Source organism: Streptopelia decaocto (genome assembly GCF_964273445.1).
Source record: "Streptopelia decaocto genome assembly, chromosome: 18".
NCBI lineage: Eukaryota > Metazoa > Chordata > Aves > Columbiformes > Columbidae > Streptopelia > Streptopelia decaocto.
Genome location: NC_138673.1, coordinates 2,004,720 through 2,026,293, shown reverse-complemented (window position 1 = coordinate 2,026,293; position 21,574 = coordinate 2,004,720). Strand labels below are relative to the sequence as shown.

Sequence of the window (21,574 nt, the reverse complement as noted above, 5' to 3'; positions counted from 1 at the left end):
AATTTTATATATATATACATATATATATATATATATATATTAGAGGTAGGTCTTGAGATGGATTATGAGTCACCGATCCTCCCAGGGAGAGGAGGGACAGCCTGGGGTACATTAGAGCAGGGGAAGGCACTGCCGGGGCATTTTTGAACATGGTGTTTGGGCTTCTTTGGCACCCGAAATGCTTGATGAGCCGTGGGACACTGGGCACCACATTCAGGCTCCTCCATCCCCAGGACACAGGGAGCAGGACCAGCACCCACAGCCCGTCCGGCAGGAGGTGACACCCCCGGCACGTGACTGTCACCATGACCCACACGTAACGACGAGACAACAGTGATTTTATTTGTAATTGCCTTTTACTCCGGGAGGGTGTATTTAAAGGAGATTTAAAAAATTACACCAGCCCTGAAGGACATTTAAGCAATTAGCCTTGACTATCATTAAACATGCTTTAAAATCCATCAGGAGCCATCCTGATAGGAGCCAGAGACAACTAATGTTCTCTGCTGGTGCTGGGACAGCATCCCCCTCCCAGCTGGGGGACCGTCCCCTGCATCCCTGCTGGGGACATTGCTTTGGGGCAGGACTCATGCTAAGGGTTATCTCCACGATGAGGAAGGGGCAGTGATTCCAAAGGTATTTCTCTGTCCGCCTCCATCTCAGGGACTTCTGAGGTCCCTTTTCTGGCTGTTGGCGGTGCCCAGCGAGCCGGAGTCGCTTGAGCAAAAAGCCCTGGAAACCACACAAACCACAGCGGGGTGAAAGCCAGGGGTAGGGACCAGGCTTGAATTTCAACTTGTGGGTTTTTTTCTAATCGTTTAAGCAAACACCAGTATCAGCAGAGCTGGTGGGTGCGACTGGAGCCGTCCTGGGTGCGGGAGCACCGCGGCTCAGCCCTGTGCTTGCCAAATAACCAGCCCGGGTTTTCACCGCAAAAGTGGAGATTTCTGCTCTGTATGGGTGACTTGCTTGCAGCACGATGGCTTTAACCTGCCTGGCTAAACCCTAATCCCTTAGCCCAATTCAGCCCCCACAGCCGCCTCCTTTCCATCCCGCACCGGCACAGGGTGAAGCTGCACAACTTGTGCCGGGGTGGTTTATTCCTTCATTAACAATGCATCATTAGCAGGTGAACTGCGTGGTCTGCGCCAATGCCAGGAGTACAGCAGACAACTGGGGCATTTGCAAAACACCCAGAAATCACCTCAAATGCCTAAACACAACCGACCCTGCCCAAAATTCCTAATCTCTGCCCCATGTGCGGGTGCCCCTGTGGTGCAGCCCTCCTGGGGCGGGCGGGGGGCTCTTTTGGGGTACCCTGGGTACTGCCCTGCCCTTGTACCCACTGTGAAAAAGCATCTGCCGAGGCCACATCTGCATCCCCCAGCCCCAAACCCCGGTCCGACTGCTGCCCCATAACCACTGCCACATCGCTCCCCACATCCACTAATTCGCTTCTTTTTGCTGCTTTGCAAGCTGATGCCTTTTTGCAGAAGTTTGAAAGCAGCAGAGTTGGGGGCAAAAACCGTCTGGCATGGGACAGAGAACCCAACCGCTCGTGCCCACATCCCCACTGTGCCAGCAGCCCTTACCTTGCCGGGTCTGCTGGCTCCTCCTCACCCCGTATTTCCCCTCGTCTCCTTCCAGCTGGGTGCTACCGGGCAGAACCAGCTCCCACCACCAGACACCTCCTCCTCTGTTCTATTTTACCGACAAAACCCAGGGCACCTGCTGGAAAAGCTCCTCACGTACACGCCGGCACCACAACGACGGCATCCACCAGCATCGCCGCCTCGGCTCCGCATTCCCGGATAATCCGGCGCCTGCCGCGGTTTAGTCCCGCTTATAAAAGACGCAAAGAGCAACCCAGGGGCTCCCGCGGGGGGACGTATCCACAGCAGGAATTTAGCCTCCCCCCCTCCAACCAGGGCGTTGCGCTCTGCTGCCGCCTTCATTTTCTTAAGCCTGGCCTAGGCGCGCACACAAATATAATATAGTAAAATTATAGTAGGCTTCTGTCTAGTGCAAGGAGAGACACATGAGGATCAAGTGCCCTTCAGAAGCTGCGTCTCATCTCCCCCGGGATAAACACTTTCATGTCACGGCGGCTGCTGGGGGGATCGCTCTGCCTGCAGAGCTCGAGCAGCGCGGCTTGCAGCTCCAGACAAGTTTCCACGCCGCAATCTCACGGCAGGCAGGCGCAGAAGCTCCCGCTTCAAGCAACTGCCGCTTCATTTATTAAAGAAAAGGGGGAAAAAAAAGGGGGGTGGGGGGAAGTGAGTGTTAATCGGAGCGTTGCCACTGTTGCAGGGAAGGGATGCTGTGAGTATCGTGCCTGGAAAGCGGCCAGGGCTGAGATGGATCCTGCCTCAGCAGCGAAGCTGGAGATGAGCTTTACGGTGCCCGATGGGCGACAAAGGGATCTGGGTGCTCGCTGGGCCCCCAAGGCTGAGCCTCCCTCTCCATCCCCAAAACCCATCCCGCAGGGAGCCCAGCACCCCTTCCCGTGCCAGCATTGGGGCAGCCTGGACAAAACCCGGTGTTTGCAGTTCCTAGAAGGAGCGTTGGGCAGCGAGGGCCGGGATCCGGCATCCCAGCGCTGGGCTCGGGTTGCACTTCCCAGAAGCGGGCGGCACCAAAATTAGCAAGCGACTAATTCTGCCCCTCAGTACATCCCCTGCCCCTGCACCGCGGTGACTGCTGGCGCTCGCGAGATGCCGACAAGCCCTTTCCTAGAGAAAAAAATGAGACTAAACAAGCCCAGAAGCCACACGACAAGCTGCAAGGCAGGTCCTGGGGTTGCATCAACCTCCGTTCCCAGCCCCATATCCCCTTGCACCCCTTTATTGACAACTCTGCACCCCCAAATGGGCACTGGGCTGGGGGTGAGGAGGGCAGATACAGTTTCCAGCCTCTGGTTTGGCGGTGTGTAAGCTAATGCTGGGGTTATTTAAAGCCCGAGTTTTAGCAGCGTTCAGCTACTGGTTGCGTGATCAGGATAAAAAATCGCAATCCTAATTCCTGGCCCCCCGGTGCCTATGGCAACTGGTATCCGTCTCCTTGGAAACTAATCTCGTGGTATTTGAACAATGTACCAAGGGCCTTTAATCTCCCAAACACTGTAAATCTTTATTCTAGCCTGCTCTCCTCCTACCCCAAGAGCCAACATAAAAAGCCTGTTGTTTTCCATGCAGTCACTGAGAGCCTAACTTGAATTATATATTACACAGGCACATGTTTTTTTTGCTTCCTCCCCCTCGACTTTTTTTTTCCCTCTAAATTAAAGAGAAATCCCATGTGCATGATGCCCGCAGGTGCTGCACCACCAGTCCCACAGATCTGCTTTCTCCAAACAGCGCGCCATGCCCCGTCCCGGCTGTCACCCGTCTGCATGCCCACCTTGTGTCCGTCCAACTGGGTGCTGCTCCAGTTAACAGCAATAATAATAATTCTGAATTACCTAGCAAAAAAAACCCAACCAAACTGCAAATATAAAAGACACAAACCCGAACCTGGGGAGAATGAGTTTGCAAGGGCTCAGCGGAGGATGATCTACCCCAGTCCTGGCTGTGGGAGCAGATGCTGCAGACACCTCGTCTCGCTCCTCATCGCTCAACCCTGATGCTTTTTTCTTTCGCAAAGCTGCTTTTGATGGCACCTGTGGCCCTGTGCCCCCATCCCAACCCCAGCCACGGCCAGCACTGCTCATCGCCCGCTTTCTGCTCTGCCCAGGTAATTACCTCCGCGTAAGGAGGTCTCTGATAGAAAGCCGCCGCCTAATCTCATTATGTTTTAATTTTATCTCTAATATTTCTCTCTGGTTGCTGGTGTCTCAGTATTGAGTATTCCCTGTTTTATGGGACAGGCTTTTTGCTAATCCCAGGCCTGACTCTCCACCACATAAATAAGCTCAATAAGAAAACCAAAATGGCTTTTAAGGGGAGGAGAGGAGGCTCAGAAATGGGAGAACAGAACCATAGAATGTCCTGAGTTGGGAGGGACCCACAAGGATCATCGAGTCCAATTGCTATTCCTGCACAGGACAACCCCTAAATTCACAACCGCACCCCGAGCTCCCCAATCCTGCCTGCTCCCTTCTGCCTTATTTTATTTTTATTTTACAGAATGGGAATGGGGCATCCCGCACGGGCAGGGGGACGTGGCACTGCCCAGGCACCACCACCGCCAACGGAGGAGCCTTTGGCCCGCCAGGCCTGCACCTGCCCCGTGTCACCTTCCAGCGAGCAGGGACGCTGTCAGCAGCGCCGGCCCAGCCGGAACCCCCATTTCCTTCCCAAACAGCCTCTGGCCGTGTCACCAGTCCCGAAACCTGCTGTGTCACAAGCAAACCCCACCATTACCTCACGCTATCAGGGCTCGGCATCACCGCCGGCTGCCAGACACAAACAGCGTGGGTGCAGCCGTCACCCTCCGCCGTGAGGTGACGCGCCAGGAGCCGCCGGGTCCGGCTCTGGCTTCCCCAAGCCCCGGCATCACGGCTGGGGCTCAGTGTTGGGTCCTGATGTGCTGCTCCTGCAGCTCCTCAGTTGGGGGTCCCTAGGGGTCCCCGATCTGCGGTTGGGCTCCCCAGGGGCTGGTGGAGCCCATCTACCCTACCTCCAGTGAGGTGTCATCTCCAACTTGACCGTCCCTACTGCTCTCGAGGGGACATTTGCTGGTGTCTAATACAGCTTGGCTCCACATCACAAAATTTCTCCCCACCGTATTCACAAGGGCTCAGCCTTTTTTAACGCCATGCCCCAAGCACCGTGAGCCCGGCCATGCCGGGTGGCAGCCAGCCAGCAGGCAAGGGACAGACAGACGGGGACAAGCACGCGCCCAGAGGTGGTGATCATCCCAAATTGCCGATGTCCCAGCGATGCCTCTGCTCCGCGGGGCTGCCCATGTGCATCGGTGCCTTCACTTGGGAAGGGCAACACAGCGTGATGGGGGATCCGCAGTGGTGCTGGGGTCCCACCTCACCCCCAGCAGGGTGGGGTGCGGTGGGGCGGGGAGGGCGGAGGCGGCGGGAGCAGCTCTGATAGCTGGCGGTTTGAGCCGTGACTCAAAGGTGGCCCGGCTGGTGTCAGGGCTGGTGTCAGCACTGGTGTCAGCGCTGGCCCCGGGGAGCTCTGCGAGGGTGCCCCGGGCTGGGCAGGATCCGGCCCTAAAATACAGCCAGGGCCTCTCCCAGATGCTTCTGCTCAGAGTCACCCCGGGACAAGGTGACTTGGCCGCTGCCACCTCCTCCCTCCTGGGATGTGCCGGCACCATGGCCTGGGCCAGCATTTCCCTGATGCCTTGACCCCCCAAAGCACACAAGCCCATTCTTTCTCAGGGGAAAACTGGCCCTGGATCAGCTCCCTGTGACCCTGGGGGACACCGGCCTCGTTGGTGAGCCAGCTCAACTCACTGATCCTACAGCCGACCACCCCTGCCCTCTTGCCCCGCTCACCCCATTTCGGGGTGCTTTACCAAGAAAAATCGGTCAGCAGGAGCATCCCCCAACACCAGTGAGAAGGGGCCACCCCAAAAGCACAAAGCACCCATGGTGTCAGCAACACCACGACACGGCGCACGGGCACGGCGGAGCCCCAGGTGTCGCAGAAACACATGTTCCCCCCTGCTAAATTCCAGCTTAATTCTCATTTCCATTGTGTTATGAAACACATTATCTGTTGAAACTAAGTCAACAGTTGTTTGCATTTACGTGTAAACACAGTGAATATTAGGAACGGGGCCAGCATTATATTTGCATATGAAATGCTGCCTGCACTGCCCTCTCCCCCTGGCTCTTCTCCATCCCCACAGTTAAAGACAAGAGGATGCGGGGAGATGGTGAAATCGAAGACCAAGCAGCCTGAGAAGCAAAAAAAACCTTTTTCCCCCCTCTCTATTTTTATTTTCGTGCAGCAGGAGAAAAAACATCCCTTTAAACCCTCATAACGCACCGACACGCACATCCCTTCATCTTGAGCCCAAACCAAAACCACTTCAAATTCCCAATGATACGCATATCTTATCAGGCCCGCTTTGCATAGCGCATAAATATTTATTTGCTTTTAATCCTGCAAAGCAAACCTGCCTCGTGGCACATTTCCCTTAATCGGCAGCTCTGGCACCCAACGAAGTGCCAAGAGAAGCGGCGTCCCAAATTTGGTGCCTGTTTTAGGTGCAAGGGCAGGGAAAGAGGAACCTAAAGCACCCACTGTCTCTTGGGGTCCCTTGGGTGGGTTCAGGGGGTGCTGAAGCAACTGTAAGGCTCCCTGGTTCCTCACCACCAGGGAAACCAAGTTCCCAGCTCAGGTGCCTCATAAATAGAAAATCAATACACGTGCACCACGGTTTGGGTGCTGGGAGGAGGCTCAGTGCTGATGTGGCCCTGGGATGGTGATACCAGAAGCGGGGACCAGCCGCTCAAAACAAAATCAAAAGAGATCTTTGGGGCTGAGTGAAGAGAGATCACCTTGTCACGGGGAAGGCAGAGGGGCACAGAGTTTGTTCTTTGGGCTCGCAGCTTATTTTTTCACACATGCGCTTGTCGGCTTGAAAATGGAAACCCTCTGATGTCTTCATGGGAAATGAGGGGCTGCACTGCTGGGGACCAGCTCAGACTCTCCGTCACCCCAATTCAGGATGCTGCCAAACACAGACCCACACCTCAAACCTCACCAAGACCCACAGAGCCTCATATATCACAAAACTTGCAGAAACGGATCAAAATGTGAGAATTTTAGAATACCAAATTGCCCCAACACCAAAAGCCCCCTAATTACCTCTTCCTTCAGCCAGAAGGATGGGAAGCAGCACGCTCACCTGCATCCATCCCCACTCTGCTGCAGTCATGGCATTCAGACCGGGACCCACGGAGCCTGAGATTGTGCATTAATTTTTTAATCGGTTCCCCTTAAATGGGTAGCAAGCAATTAGGCAATGGGTGCCCGAAGCCCGGCAGCGAGGGTGCTGAGCCCAGGGGACCCGGCGAGCTCTCGGCATGGCTCTTGGTGTCACACGCAGCCACTGAGCAGGTAAACATGGAGCTACTCTATAACAGGCAAGTAAATATTTAAATAGGTGGGTTTATTTCGGCTGCTATGCCACTGTGCCTTGTCCTCTGCGAAGCTGCTGATCCAGGCAGGGCCCAAAAACCTGATTAAAAGCAAAATGCTGTTTTTTCCCCAAGATGTGAGAAAGCACCTTAACCTCTCCCCGAGGCCAGTGATGTGGGACCGGGAGGAGAAATGGTCCTGGTTGCCTTACAAGAGGCTTTCCCAGGGTGTCAAGTGTGAGCCTGCATCTCTCCAGCATCTTCAAGAAGGAGTTCTCACAGCCCAAAACCAGGACCCCTGGGATAACAGCACCCCAAGGAGGGGCATCGCCCATCCCCACAAACGCCTCTCCCAGTCCCCCCGCTGCCGGGGACACAAAGCTCCCAAAAAGGCCACCTGGCTGTCCCCAGCATCCTTCCAGCTCCTCAGAATACCAAGGGCAACACAGAGAGTCAAGCAGAAAGCAAAATCAATATCGAGAAGGAAGGTTCTGGGCTGAAACGCCTTTCGCAGCATCGCTGGTGGGAAGGGGGTTAGTGAAGGAGCCAGGGGGGAAGGAGAAAAAACCCCCCGCACACCCACAGCACATGAGTTTGAGAGGAGCAGTGTTTGCTGTAAGGTTTTCCACAGGCATTACCGGGGGTTTCGGGGGGGAGCACACAGTGGGGTGCACACCCAGCCCGGAACCCCAGAGCCTGATCAGACTATGAGTGAAGAGTCACATAGAGGAGGAAGAGGAGGAGGAAGAGGAGGGAGAACCCGGCACCCCTGCCTCCCATCCAGGTGACACCAGCATACAAACAGCTGCTGCCTTTTCGGTTTTGGGGGGTGCGGAGCCGCAGGGAGGGGACACACGGGGACAGTGCCAGCAGGGAAAGCCGGCATCCCGGAGCATCCTCAGCAGCAGCTACCTGCAGCAGAGACAACCTCTGCATTATTTTTAATTATCGGGCTTAAAATAACAAAGGATGCCTACGTGCTCCGGCGCATCGATGGCAAACCCAGCACAAGCCCAGCTGTTAAAAATAACCTTTTCCAGGAGCGCGGCTGCAGCCACTCACAGGCACCCCCGGCCCCGTGGGATGGATGCTCTCTGCTCCATCCATCGGCATCACCGTGCTGGGTCCATGGTGCCAGAACATGAGTGAGTGTGGAAATATGCATATCACATGCAGAAAAGAGTAAATCAACCAACCAGAGCCAAAAAAAAAATTATATATATATATTTTTATATATATATATATTCAATGATACTAAACTGCTGTTGGAGGAAGAAACAAATCATGAAAAAGAAGATGTATTGGGGATGAAGCCACAACCCAAGCAGCCTGCTTTCAGAGAGCATTTCAAGATGAGGGGGTCTGTGCGCTATAAGGTGTGGAGGGCACGCAAGCATCACCCTCGCCGGCAGCTAAAGCGGAGGAAACTTTTCCATGGCTGCGGCGGCACCGGAGCCAGCTTCTATCATGGAGAGCCTCGCATCATGCAGGCAGCGATAGGGCTGGATTTTGGCAGGTGTAATTCCCACGGAGATAAAGACCTTGTTTTTCAACAAGCAGCAGCATCGTACATAAATTACAACGGCAAACATGGGGAAACAAAGAGGTTTTCAAGAGAGCGCGTAATCCTCGAAGGGGAGGCTCAGGGAAAGCTGAGGGGAGACAACATAGGAGAGATGCGGGGTTAATCTCGGGCTCTCCCACCTCCCCATAAAGGAATAAACCTTCAGGGAGGTGGGGAGAAAAATAATAACCCACCTGAACAATAAGTATTTGAGGAATGAAGGATGGAGGTGGAATTTCTCATGACAGATACCGAGTGCCTGCTCTCCCCTGCAGCAGCATCCATCCCGGAGCCGTGGGAAAGGCATGGAAAGATGCTGGATCCATCCCAGAGCCATGAGAAGGGCATGGGAAGATGCTGGATCCATCCCAGAGCCGTGAGAAGGGCATGGGAAGATGCTGGATCCACGGGAAGGGCACGGGAAGATGCTGGATCCATGGGAAGATACTGGATCCATTCCAGAGCCAGGACTTTGCTCCGGGAGCTCTCACAGGGCGGGCTGGGGATGCACCGCGATGGGTCGGTCACCTCATGGGACTCTCAGGTCACGCTCCCCTCTCCTGTGCCTTTTTTTTTCTTTAACCCTCCTCTTTCTAAATAAAATTAATAAATACAACCTGACACTAATTCTAACGGTTTTAATACATGTTTAATGTCCTGTTAAAGGTCGCCTGCCTCCCGCTCCCACTGCAGACCTGCACTCAGAGAACAGGGGCGCTGGGTTTGCACCGCACCGTTCCCCTGGGGTTCCAATGCCCGCACACCCCTGTCCCCCCCGGGAAGCATCAGGCAGGGGTGGCAGGGACCGGTGGGTGCCGGGACAGCCCATGGGCCGCTTGGTACCCAGGAAACCATCTCCTCCCCAGAAACGTGCAGCAAACCCCAACTAACCCCCTGCTCCCAAGGCAAACCCCCAGCTGAGCTTCACCTGCGGGCACAGGGGGTGTTTGCATTTTGGGGGGCAAAACCATCACGCTCTAATGCAGGGTAAAACGCTGTAATTTCACTCCAGGCATTTCTAGGCATTTTTCTCCCAGAAAGAAGAGATGAAATTACAGTGTGACGATGCCCCTAAAGGGTGCGGAGCAATTTATTTTCAGTGATCCTCCTCTAATGAAGCTAATTTATAACCTTGTCAGAAGGCGCATGCAGACTTGGGGCACCGGTGCGGCTCCCTTCCCCCCCCCCGCCTTTCCCAGGATGAAAACCTCCAACCCAAACCCCAACCAGGATGTTTATTTAAGGCCCAAAACCCCAAAGGCACTTTAAACAAGCAGAGTTCCTCACATATTTCGCCGACCAAGCGCATTTCCAACTATTGCAAAAGGGCTTCCAGCGCCTGGGGGGGTGCGGGGTGTCCCTGCTGCCACCGGGACAGGGGTGTCCCACTGCTTGGATGGCAGCAAGGATGATGCTATGGGACCCAGGGACCTGGTGGTATCTTGGGGTGTCCCTGCAGACCAGAGGACCCCCATGCATCGGGGTTTCCACAGCCGGGCAACGGGGCGACCCAGTTTTTTTGGGACTTGCCGATGACCCCAACACCATGCCAACTCCTCCGATGGGAATCAGTCCCACCAGCTGGAAGGACTCAACAGCTCATTGCCTGGCTGGTTAAATGGGAGGAAAACATAAGAAAAAGCCCTTTATCCATCCATACCAACCGCTCATGTTTCTCCCAGGACATGCAAGACCCGCAGCAGACACGGCACGAAGGAGCCGGGCAGCTTCTGTGGATGGCAGATCCTCACATCGCTGTATTTACCTAACGAGATCGCTTTATTGTAGCCCTCCAACAATAAAGCGAGAGTGCTCAAAGGCAGCGGACAAATCCTCGGCTTCGACAACACGGGTGCCCAATATATATATATTTGATGTATATATAAAAATCATTATTTCAGAGGTCACATTAATATGCTGAATTTTTTCCACATACTAAAACACATGTGACTTGTATGGACCAAAAAAATGCATACAATTCAATGTTTTAAATCCTTCTTAATGCTGGGGTGTGGCACGAACCCGAATCTACCTGTCCCAGGGCTGTTCCTGCGGGCAAGGACTGACATTCCCGTTTCCACGGCAAATGGGGTCCTAGCCTGCTAAATACTAATGCAATATAAAGATAATTCCCACATATTTAATCATTCCCAGAGCTCTGGGTAGAAATGATAATCAGGCCCCTACTAATGAGGGAGACATAATTCTGCCTTTCCTACAGGTTTCCCCATCCCTGGCTCCTACTTTGCAATAAAACAAGCAGAAAACTGACCCGATGGGGAGCTGCGTGACTTTGATGGGAGTGTTCAATAGGTCCCCATAGCCCGACCGCAGCAGGGACAGCCCCGTTGTATCGGTGCCGGGGGAGATGTGCCCAAATACCCATCCTGGGGGGCTCAAACCTGAGCACACCACATCCTTCAGGGTCCTTTTTGGGAAGGTGTGAGCAGCAGCATCCACCCAGGGCAAACCCAACCACTGCAGTGGGTACGGACCAGCACCCAGGAACTCAGCCCAAGCCTCATCCTTAAGCTTTCAGCATCCTGGAGGCTCTACCCAGAGGTGGGCAGGCAGGGGAGGGCAGCGCGGCCTCACCAGCACCGCTCCCGAGTGCCACCGTCACCGCGATGTGCCACACGTGCTCCTAGCACTGAGCCCTTAAAAAGTGGCCAGGTTTAATTTCCAACACAAGGATTGCCACTAATTATAAGCAAGGGTGGGTTTACCCAAGGGGCCACCTCCATCCCCAGCATGACGGCTGGAGCTGTCCCCTCCGCCCAGGGACAAGCCTTTGGTGCCACCAGGCTGGAGCTCCAGCAGCAGATGAGCAACCTGGTGGCCCGTGGCCCATCACAAGTTCACCTCACACAGGCACTAAGGAGCGGGTGGTTTCCCATGCAAATGCAGCTGGAGATAGAGGCAAGATGCCAGCTCGGCTGAAACCTCGGCAAAGGGAAAGCTTTGAGGATTTTTGCCTTTTTTTTTTCCCCATTTCTTTCAGCAAAGGAGAAGGAAGCCAAGGCCTCCCCAAAGGCCTTGCCACTGGTTGGGATCCCACGCATCCATCCCCTGCCCCGGCTAGGGATGGGGCTTAGCTCCCACCTGTCTGCCGAACAGCTCTGCTCATGTAAACAGATTCCTCAGCTCTTCTTCAAACTACCCCAGAAAGCTACCGAGCGCCACACGTTTCACTCGGAAGTGTGAAAATCCCTTGAACCTCTATCGACCTGTCACAGGGGAAGGTTTCTCCTCCAGGAACATCAAACTCCCCAGCTAAGCAGGACATGTAACCCCTGGCAGCAGTCAACATGCACCAAAAAGTGCAAGAAAGATTCAAAATCTTAAAAGTTACAAAACATCCTGCCCATCAGTTTCCCCCCTCCCCATCTTCAGAGGGACCTGCGCCCCAGAGCACCCTCTGAGCCCCCAAGTTCTCCAGGAGCAGCTCAAAACAAGTCCATGGTGACCACCATGAGCACTTGCACTCATTGCCTGGATGGGCCAGGGGCACAGCCAGACGCCAGCACATGCCAAAGGAGAAGTCACCTGTGGTCAGAGGACATTCAGGTTTGTCACCTTCAAGCTTCCGAGGCTGAGGAACCAGGCACGCAGGTAGGTGCTAGCTGACACATTTCCAGGACCGTTTCTGGGTCCACATCGACCTCCCTGCAGGTGTTCGCTCCTTCTGTTATTGTGGATTTATAGAAAATGAAGATGAAAGCACCTCATCCCTCACGTGAGAGGTGGAGATCAGCTCTGGGGAGGGAAGCCCTGGTAAAGGACAATGACATCCCTGCAAACACACAGCAGCAGAACAATGCTCTTTGCTGGCCCCCTCCTCATCCTGCTGAGGTTAATTCTGTCCTCAAACCAGCCAGACCAGAGCGGAAACAAGGCAACGTGAAGCCAGAAAACTCAAACAGAAGCTGTTTGCCTGCAGGAATGTAAAGCCCACCGTGGTGGGGTTGCTCTTGAGGAGCGGACTTGTGTACCGGGCGCCTTTCCTCACAGCATCCTACCTACAGGAAAGCCTTGCTGCCGCCGTAGGCAGGTCCCTCGGAAACCACCGCCAAAGTGTTTGCAAAGCAGCATTTGGCAGCAGCTCCCAAACCAGGATGAGACATGAGGGTGTCCCACAGCAGCTGCTTTGGGAGATTTCTCTGGCAGCGGCCGCCCCTTCCCAGCCCACTGCTCCACCACCGTGGGGGCACCGTGCGGCTCCCACCTCCTCCACGCACCGCCCCGACTCGCTTGACATTTTTCTCTTGAGCTCAAAGCAAATTCGACCAACAAGGCTGCATTAAAAAATGAAGCATCAAACCGGTCCCAAAACAGTGAGCAAAAAAACCCCAAACTATAAAGACCACCTGGATCCCGGCCACCGCGCAGCCCCCAGCCTCCTGCTGCTTCTGAGCAGACGGAGCGCTCCTGACCTCTTTTTAAAGATGATGCTTCAAGAGATTTAAATAAAACATGTCCTGCAAAGGGATGGGCTGCAACGGGGTAGCGTGAGGTCCTGGGAACCCTTGCTCCCATCTGCAGACCTGCCACCTCCCAGCAAACCTGCAGCCGGGGCTCTCGCTGCCCCCAACCCCGCTGCTCGGGCCAGCATCCAGATGGACACCAGAGGCCCTTCCCTACAGCTTCCAGCTGGGCTCTTCCCAATAAATGAATCAATAAACACATTTTTAGCTCTTGGAGGGTATCTCCACCCTTGGAAAGGGCTCCCAGTAGGTCCTTTCCTCTCCTCCTCCCTGTCCTCGAGGGAAAGGTTCCTGATGGTGGCAAACCCACCCATGTGCCTTCAGCATCTGCCTCCGCTCCCCCCAAAGCCCTAGATGAGGTTTGTCCTTGCAGACCAGGTGCCACACACGCAGACGTGGCCAGAGGCCCAGGAGCAGAGCACGGACACCAATACAGCCCACACGTCCCCTTCCCCAAACCATCACCCACCACCTCCACCCAAGCCCAGTCACCCCAGGAGCAGTGTCCCCATTCACACCTCTTCCACGATCAACCACATCCACTCACCACAGGCATCTGCACGTGGATGCCGGTGGCACAAGGAATAACCGCGCTCGTCAGCCGATGGGCAGAGCAGGGAGCTGCTGCCCAAGCTGGGGACAAGTGGCACCGAGCCCTGTGCCCACCCCAGGGGTCAGCCCCACAGCGGGTGACCGGCCAGGGACGAGCCTGTCCGGAGTGTCTCTGCATTCCTGCAGCTGCCAAAATTCCCAAAGGAAGTACAGGGCATTGATAATTGCTGAAAAAAATTCCAGCTATTTCCTGCGGGGAGCAGCACATGGGAATCCCCCAATAGCTCCAACACTTGTTTTGGTCTGGGATTTGGGGGTTTTAGGGTTTCCCTCCTTCCTTTAAGCAGAGTATCACTTAAGTCGTATGTGATGCACACCATATGGGATGGTCAGACCTGCTCCCTCCGTGCTGTCCCCAAAGGCCACTGTCCTCGACACCTCCCGGGACAGTGCCAGGCTGCCAGCGCGGGCACCGCGTCCCTCGCCCAGGCTGGTAGGGCAGGTTGCTAAATATGTCCCTGAGCAGGTTTCTTCCCTCCTCTCCCAGCTTCTCATTAGCAAACCTAAACGAGCAGCGACCCACAGCAGCACCAGCCCTCCCGGGAGGGACAGCAGAGGGACACGGTGGTGGCTGCTGCCGTGTGTCCTCTTCGTCACCCCGCCGACCCTGTGAGCAGCTGCCCAACTCCTTCCCACACCCAGTGGCGACACATCCCAGGCAGGGTTCACCCCAAAAAGCAGCAGTGCCAGCTCAGACAGCAGCGGTGCATGGGAAAACCAGCGGCACAGCCCCAAACCGGGACACCCCATCCCCTGGTCGTCACCGCCACCCCAGCACTGGGACGCCAGCTCTGCGGGGTGACGGGAGAGGAGCGTGGGGCTCATGGGCGGTCGCAGAGCCACATCACAGCACAGTGCCGCGGCTCAACAGCACCAAACCGGCTGCTTCATATCGCCCTGACAGAGGCACACGCTGCTGTGCCAGGGATCGCGGTTCTGGCACAGGGGCCCACAGGATGCAGCAGAGGCACCGAGCCGTGGCCTTTAGCATCCCAGCCCCTCGGCCGCTGGCGGGGTCAGCTCTGACACTGGTAGCCACCACACCGCTTTTTCATTTTGGAGTGAGAGCTGCGGTGGTTTCCACAGGAGAAAGAAATTCTGTGGGCTTGGATGAGTGACAACCAATGTAGCAGGTCCAGCCACACCGGTGGGGACCTGAGATCCAGGATCCTGCAGAATTAGAGGCGCTTGCATGCGCGGGATTATTCCCCAGCTGCAGCACTTCCAGCAGCTCCTCCGGCAGGAGCGGCACAGGGAGAAGACACCCCGAAGCCGGGGGCTCCCATCACACGAGGCTCTGTGCCGACATCCCCAGACAGTCGCTCTGTCCGGAGCGGGCACACCAACAGGCGATGGATGCGGCAGGAGGCCGAGTGACCGACTCCAAAGTGCCCACAGCACGCAGCCCTGCGGCTCTGCAGCGATCCTCGGCAGCACCAACACCTCCCAAAACACTCACGCCCCAGTGTGCCCGGCACCCATCGTGAACACCCAGCACTACCTGCACAGCATCGCCAGGTCCGAGGCTCACTCCAGCACAAGACACATTAACGGGATCACTCCGGTTAACAGTTCATCCTGGATAAACCCGCCGCCAGCCCCACATGCTGGAAGGACAAGGGCATTGGCTCCCCGGGGAACAACTTTCTCCCCATCACGGTCGTCCCCACGCACCGAGAAACCTCCACGTACCCCCGCCAGCACCGGGGAGCTGCAGAGGATGCCTGTCCCTCCGCCCCACAGGCCGCGGTGCCGAGGCCAGGTTACCGGCCGAGCCGAAGCCCCGAGCGCTTCGTCAGCTCAACTCTGCATTTCTATTTCCAGCCGCGCTGCCGCCTTTCCCCGCGCCGGCGGAGCGGGAGGCGAGCCCTGGCAGAGCCCGCAGCTTCCCCTCCTGCCCGGCACCACCACATCCAGCCGGGGCAGGTGGCAGCACCAGAGCTGCCTTTGGGATGCGGGACATGGTTGTGGTGGTGGGCACTGCGGGCCAGCCTGACATCCCCAGCACCCCCCCAGTGCTATCAACACCCAAACACCCCCAGCATCATCCCCCAGCCCTACTGCTCCCTGCATCTGTCTGTGTTTCCCTGCCCCAAGTACCCCTGTACCACCATCACCCTAACACCTAATGTACCCCAACACCTAATGCCTCCCAGCATCCCCCCCAGCCCTGATGGACCCTGCCACTCCCAAGCCCCATCATCACCCCCAGCCCTCATATCCCCCCCATCACTGATAAGCTCAGCACCCCCTCCTTGCCCTAATATCCCCAGCGTCTATTGCCCCCCCCCACATTCCCCTTGCCCTAATATCCGCCCCAGCATCCCTGCCAGCCCTATTGCCCTGCAGCATCCCCCAGCCCTCGTGCCCCCCGCTACCTCCCAGCCCTATCGCACCCCAGCATCCCTGAGCTCTATCCTCCTCCAGCATCCCCCTGCACTCTCCCAGCTCTACTGAGTCCAGCATTCCCCCCCCAGCCTATCGCTCCCCCCGCACTCCTCCAGCCCTAACAAGCCAAGCATCCCCTGGCAGCTCTATTGCCCCACAACACTCCCCAAGCCCTGATGCCCCCCTGCATCCCTATCACCCCCCAGCAGCCCCCCAGCCCTATTGCCCCCCTGCGCTCCCCTGGCCCTAATAAGCCCAGCATCCCCCCCCAACCCTAGCACCCCTCCCAACCCTAGCACCCCCCCGCACTTCCCCAAACCCCAATGCCCCCCTGCACCCCTCAGCACCCCTCCCAGCCCCATGGCACCCAACCCCCGCATCCCCCCCCCCCCGCCACTCCCCAGCACCGGGACCCGGGTGGGGGTAACCATGAGGAGGAGAAGGAGGGGGCCAAAACTTTTCCTTACCGCGGGCGGCTGGGGCGCGGCGCTCCTGCCTCCCCCGGCGAGGCTGCGCGGGAGCGGCGGGGGCGGGCGGGCGGGGGCCGGGATGGAGCCGCCTCCCGCCGCCTCCCGCCGCCTCCCTCCTCCCCGGGCGGAGCCGGTGCTCCCGGTGGGGGCTTGGAGGAAAGAGTCGGAGAGGAGGAAGGAGGGGGGGGGTAAAAAAAAAAAAAAATCAGGCTGGGAATGGAGAGCAGCTCTTTGTTCTGTAATCCCAGTAAAAGTGCCAGCCATTCGCCCCGCCGCTAATCCCAACCCCGCTCAACGGCACCATCCATTGGCTGCCATTTACATACGGGATTAACCAGCCCGATAACCGGACGGGGGGGGTTGAGGGGGGGAACGAGCTGTGTTAAGTCGTTTCATGCCGCGCCGAGCCGGAACGGCCCCGGAACAGCGCGGCACAGCCCCGGCTGGGGGTGGGTGCAATGGGGACCTGTCGCCACCTGTTGGTGTCGGCATGGCTGGGCTTGGCATGGTACAGCTTGGTATAGTGCGGCCTTTGTATGGTTTAGCGCGGTTTGGCACGGTTTGGCTCAGTATCATGTGGTTTGGCTCAGCATGGCACAGCTTGGCATGACCTGGTCCTGCACAGATCGGCATGGCTTGGCATGACTTGGCACTGCCTTGCACCGCATGGCTCATCTCAGCTCGTCAAGGCTTGGCGTGGCCTGGCACTGCATGGCATGGCATGGCATAGCATGTCGCAGCCTGGTCCCACACAGTGTGGCTCGGCACAGCACGGCTTGGCTTGGCTTGGCATGGCATGGCGCTGCATGGTTCAGCAGGGTATGACACAGCTCAGCACAGCCTTGCCCTGCCCTTCATGGCTCGGCTTGGCTCAGCACATCTTGGCCCAGCAAGGTGTGGCTTGGCCATGCACGGATCAGCATAGCACAGCATGGCTTGGCACAGCTTGGCTCAACATGGCTCACATGGCACGGCTTGCAATGGCGTAGCACAGCTCAGCACAGCCTCCCCGTGTATAGCTTGGCTCAGCTTGGCATGGCATGATGCTGTATGGCCTGGCATGGCACAGCCCGGCTTATCACAGTCTTGCCCTGCATAGTTCAGCTCAGCATGGCTTGGCTCAGCAAGGCCCAGCTTAGCATGGCCTTGCACAGCTCGGCCCAGCACAGCCCGGCCCACCATGCCCGTTTGGAGCAAGGGTGCGTTTGCCGGCTGGGAGGATGACCCGCAAGGAAGAAATGATTATTTTCCAAGTTCCTCACTGCATATTAAAGAATGGCAAATTAAAACAAATGAAAAACTATTAAAAATAACTTGACAGCATTTTAACCTCGAAAGTTTGGAAACTGCTGACATTTTTTTTTCCCTTTGAAGCACACATTATGCAGCTGCTCCATTAGCTGGGTTTTGTTTTAAATAAGTGATGATTTATTACCGCTCCGGGGCCACAGGGAGAAGAAAAGATTTTAAGAGCAAACACTTTTTTCCAGTTCCTGGAGAAGCGGGGAAGGGGCTTTTTGGCGCTGCCGAGCCCCACGCAGGCACCCGGCACCCCCTGCATCCTTCTCCGTGGCATCAGGCCTGGCAAACTCATTGCACCAGTTGGGCTGGGGGGCTGTGTGGGGTACCAGCAAAACTAAGGAGGATGAAGGGTTTGGGGGTTCCCTGGGGCAGGGTGGGCCCCACTGGGGGGGCCAGAGCTGGTCCCCAGTTTGCACCCAGCATCGACTGTCCCTGGGAGCGTAAATGGTGAGTGACAACCCACTTGCTGAGTAATTAAATGGAAGATCTCACTCTGAAGAAAGAAATCAGGGCATCTTTTGGCTAATTATCTTTAAGCCAGATCACAAAAGAAATAAAAAAGTCCACCAAAATTAATTTAATTAGGTCGCCCGAGTGCAGGAGCCGAACAAGGGGGAGCTGCCGGGGAAGGATGTGATGCTCTCGCCATGGTTCTCCAGCCCCTCTTTGGACACTGCAGGCTCAAACCCAGGCTGGACCAGGGAAACCTGTGTAATTAAAAAGAAGGCAAAAAAAAGTGTATTTTGATGCAACATCCATCGCAGTGGCAAGTTTGGGAAGCGCTGGGTCCTGCCTGTGGCCACAATCAGCCTTGTGCTCATCACTGCTCCCCAAATCTGCCCTCCCCAGGGCCTGGCCCCCACTCCCAGTCCCATGGGAGCAGCCGCCCAGGAACATCTATGGACAGGTCAGAGAAGCACGATCGGGAATCATGCAACCCCCTGCGTGTGTTCAACTTGATGCTGCTGCAGATACGCTGCAGGGTGACAATCCTTGGAGTCCCCTGAAGGACACTGGCCCTGGGAGAGGACCTTGACAAAGAGGGTGTCCAAGGTCCTTTGGCCAAAACCCAACATCTGCCTCACCCCAAACATGTGGGGAACCCTTCTGCCCCTTTACCTTGCCCCAGCAGAGACCCCAAGAGCTGGCTGCAAGGCTGGGACCCCAGGAGGGCTCTGTGCCTCCTGGCTTTGGGGTCCCGTTTTGCTCCTCACCATTGGGGACCATGAACCAAATGAAGACTGGAGACCTGTGGGTGTCACCTTTGGTCACAGGTGTGTGACAGCGCTCAGCCCCACAGCCACAGCAGCTCCCAATGGGGCCTCTGCTTTGGGTGCTGTCCCCGTGTAGGGCTGCGAGTGCTTGGGAGGGGGAGAGGCCCAGACGATCCTGAGATTTGGAGAAGCCTGGGGAGATGGTGGTGGGGAGGACGGGCTGTGGCTGAGCCGCAGGAGGGACGGGCTGAGCTGCAGCTCGGCTGCATGGGGACGGCTCCAGGGGCTGCTGCCAGATGGGGGCTACAGACCGTCTGGTGGGATCCCAGATGTTCTCCAGATGTTCCACTGAAACTGAGTCCACACAGGTGGGCTCATCCCCACTGAGCCCCCATCCTCTGGGGATGTTCACGCTTATTAAAAGAACACTGGGTCCACCCGGGGGACAGATGTAATGGCTTAAACACTGACAATTGTCACATCTGTGCATGTCTCCGAAGGAACCCACCACAACAGGGTAAAAGTGCAAGGTGTTTTATTCGAGGGGGCAAAACAATGAGCTGCACAAACTCATCCAGCCAGGCGAACAGTGTGAGAGGGATGGCTTAATCTGCTCTATCTGCAGCAATAAAGAAGTTCCTTGTCACAGCGCTGACAAAAGAAAAGGCAACATCACCAGGAAACAATCCTATCTGCAGAAAGATTTCTCTTTTTTTTTTTTAATTTGTTAATTAGTGACTGCTGGGCATCACAAGAATCGTTGTTTTCTCTGATATGCTGATTTCTTCTGTCTCTCAGTGGAATTGGAGATCACAAAAATTTAAAATTAAAAAAAAAAAAGAAAAGCTGCTTCTTTAGAAGAGGGAATGGGGAAAAAGTTTTAGTAAGGTCAGGAGAAATTTAATTGAAAGAATGAGTTTATTTCTTCTTTCCTAAAGGGGTATTGTGTTCTTTGCTAGAGCAAATTGCTGGTTAAAACAACCAAGGCAAAACAAAACGGTTTTTAAATTATAGATCAAAGAGCGGGACGTTTCTGGAAGCCCCTCAGTGCTCATGGCTGCTGGCACGTCTTGGGGAGCGATGGGGACACGGGGACCCGGCGGTGCCACCCAGAGCGGGGCTGGGAGTGTGGGATCCACGGCAAGAAACACAGCGAGGAAAAGCCCAGAGGAGAAATTCCTGGGGTCGGTGCCTCTCGGAGGGGGGAAATTGGGGGGCTTAGGGGGGAAAAAAGAGCTTTTCAATCCATCTCTTGCACTTGGAGAGACCAGAATTCATCCACACTTTGCACGCAGCACATGAACCGCTGGCTTTTTGGGCTGTGTTAGCAGTGAGTCCATTTGCAGAGCTGTGCACCGAGGCAGCCAGAAGTGTTATTAGTTCTTTTGCAAGATATATGCTATTGAGTAAAACTGGCAAGGATTCCCTGCAAAACCCAAACTGATAACTATTGGTCTCAAACATATTTGTAGAAAGGTGAAAAAGTAAACCAAACCTCTTTGTCCATTCCCTGCCTGCTGGGGCACCGTGGATGGACAATAGTGAATATTTACTCTGCCTATCTGAATTTAGCACATCTATCTGCATTTAACACATTGATCTGCATTTAACACATTGATCTGCAGTGCCAGCTGCCTCCAGTTGTGCCATCCTTTGAATACGGCGCTGCAAAAAGAGTTTGCTCCGGCACAACTGATAAAATGCTTTGCCAGGTGTCTTGCATGTGTCCCTTGCATTATTTCCATGCTAACAAGAGCCCTGCGAGGCGCTCCAGGACCGCGGCCTCTGGACAGTGTCCTGGGGAGCAGAGCAGGGAGATTGAACTCAATGACCTTAAAGGTCTTTTCCAACTGAAATGATTCTATGATTTCCATTTTCTGACCACCCAGTCGTTCCCAGTTCCACATCACCTGATGGAAGGAAAAGCCCTTTCCTAAGCTGGCACTGTCACCAGGGTTTTTTTTGGCTCATCAATGCAAGGGACAGGGAATCCTTCACAAACAGCAGCATCCCTGGGGGGAGTCTGACCACCCAACCCTTGGCCCTCACCTCCCCTCTCAGACTTCAGGCATCCAAATGGAACTGGGGAAGCCCCATCTGTGGAAATCCCAGGCACTGGGGTTGTCCCTGTGTTGTGTTTTGGCGAAGAGTGTCACCTTCTCCCACCAGTGGGGGACAAAGGGATGTACTGGCCCTGAGCCCTGCCCAAGGTCAGGCTGATATTCACTCATTTTTAATCAAACCCACAGCTAAGCTTACAGCCCCAGCCTTAGAAATCACCTCATGATCTTGTGGTGAGTCTCCAGCTTCACCCACCAGCACCCCCACTGTGGGGCTGCAGCCCCCCATCCCCTGCCCAGGCTGCTTTTAGCCCTAAATACAAACCTCAAGTGACCACCCGGCAAAGTCACCCCCACCAGAGGACTCGTGTCCTCTCAGCCCACCCGATCCCTGGCCAGGGATGAACCAACAGCCTCCGTCCTCTGCGGGCC

The 21,574-nt window shown here is 55.7% G+C and overlaps 1 protein-coding gene across 4 annotated transcripts in view; it reads right to left on the bottom strand.

Moving 5' to 3' along the window:
• GTF2IRD1 (GTF2I repeat domain containing 1) overlaps positions 1–16,606 on the bottom strand; it is a 63,053-nt gene extending 46,447 nt beyond the window's left edge. For all 4 annotated transcript variants that reach the window (XM_082068632.1, XM_082068635.1, XM_082068633.1 and 1 more), the window contains exon 1: positions 16,564–16,606. The gene's annotated coding sequence lies outside the window, so the exon portion shown is untranslated. The remainder of the gene's footprint in view (positions 1–16,563) is intronic.
• Between the last annotated feature and the right edge of the window lie 4,968 nt (positions 16,607–21,574).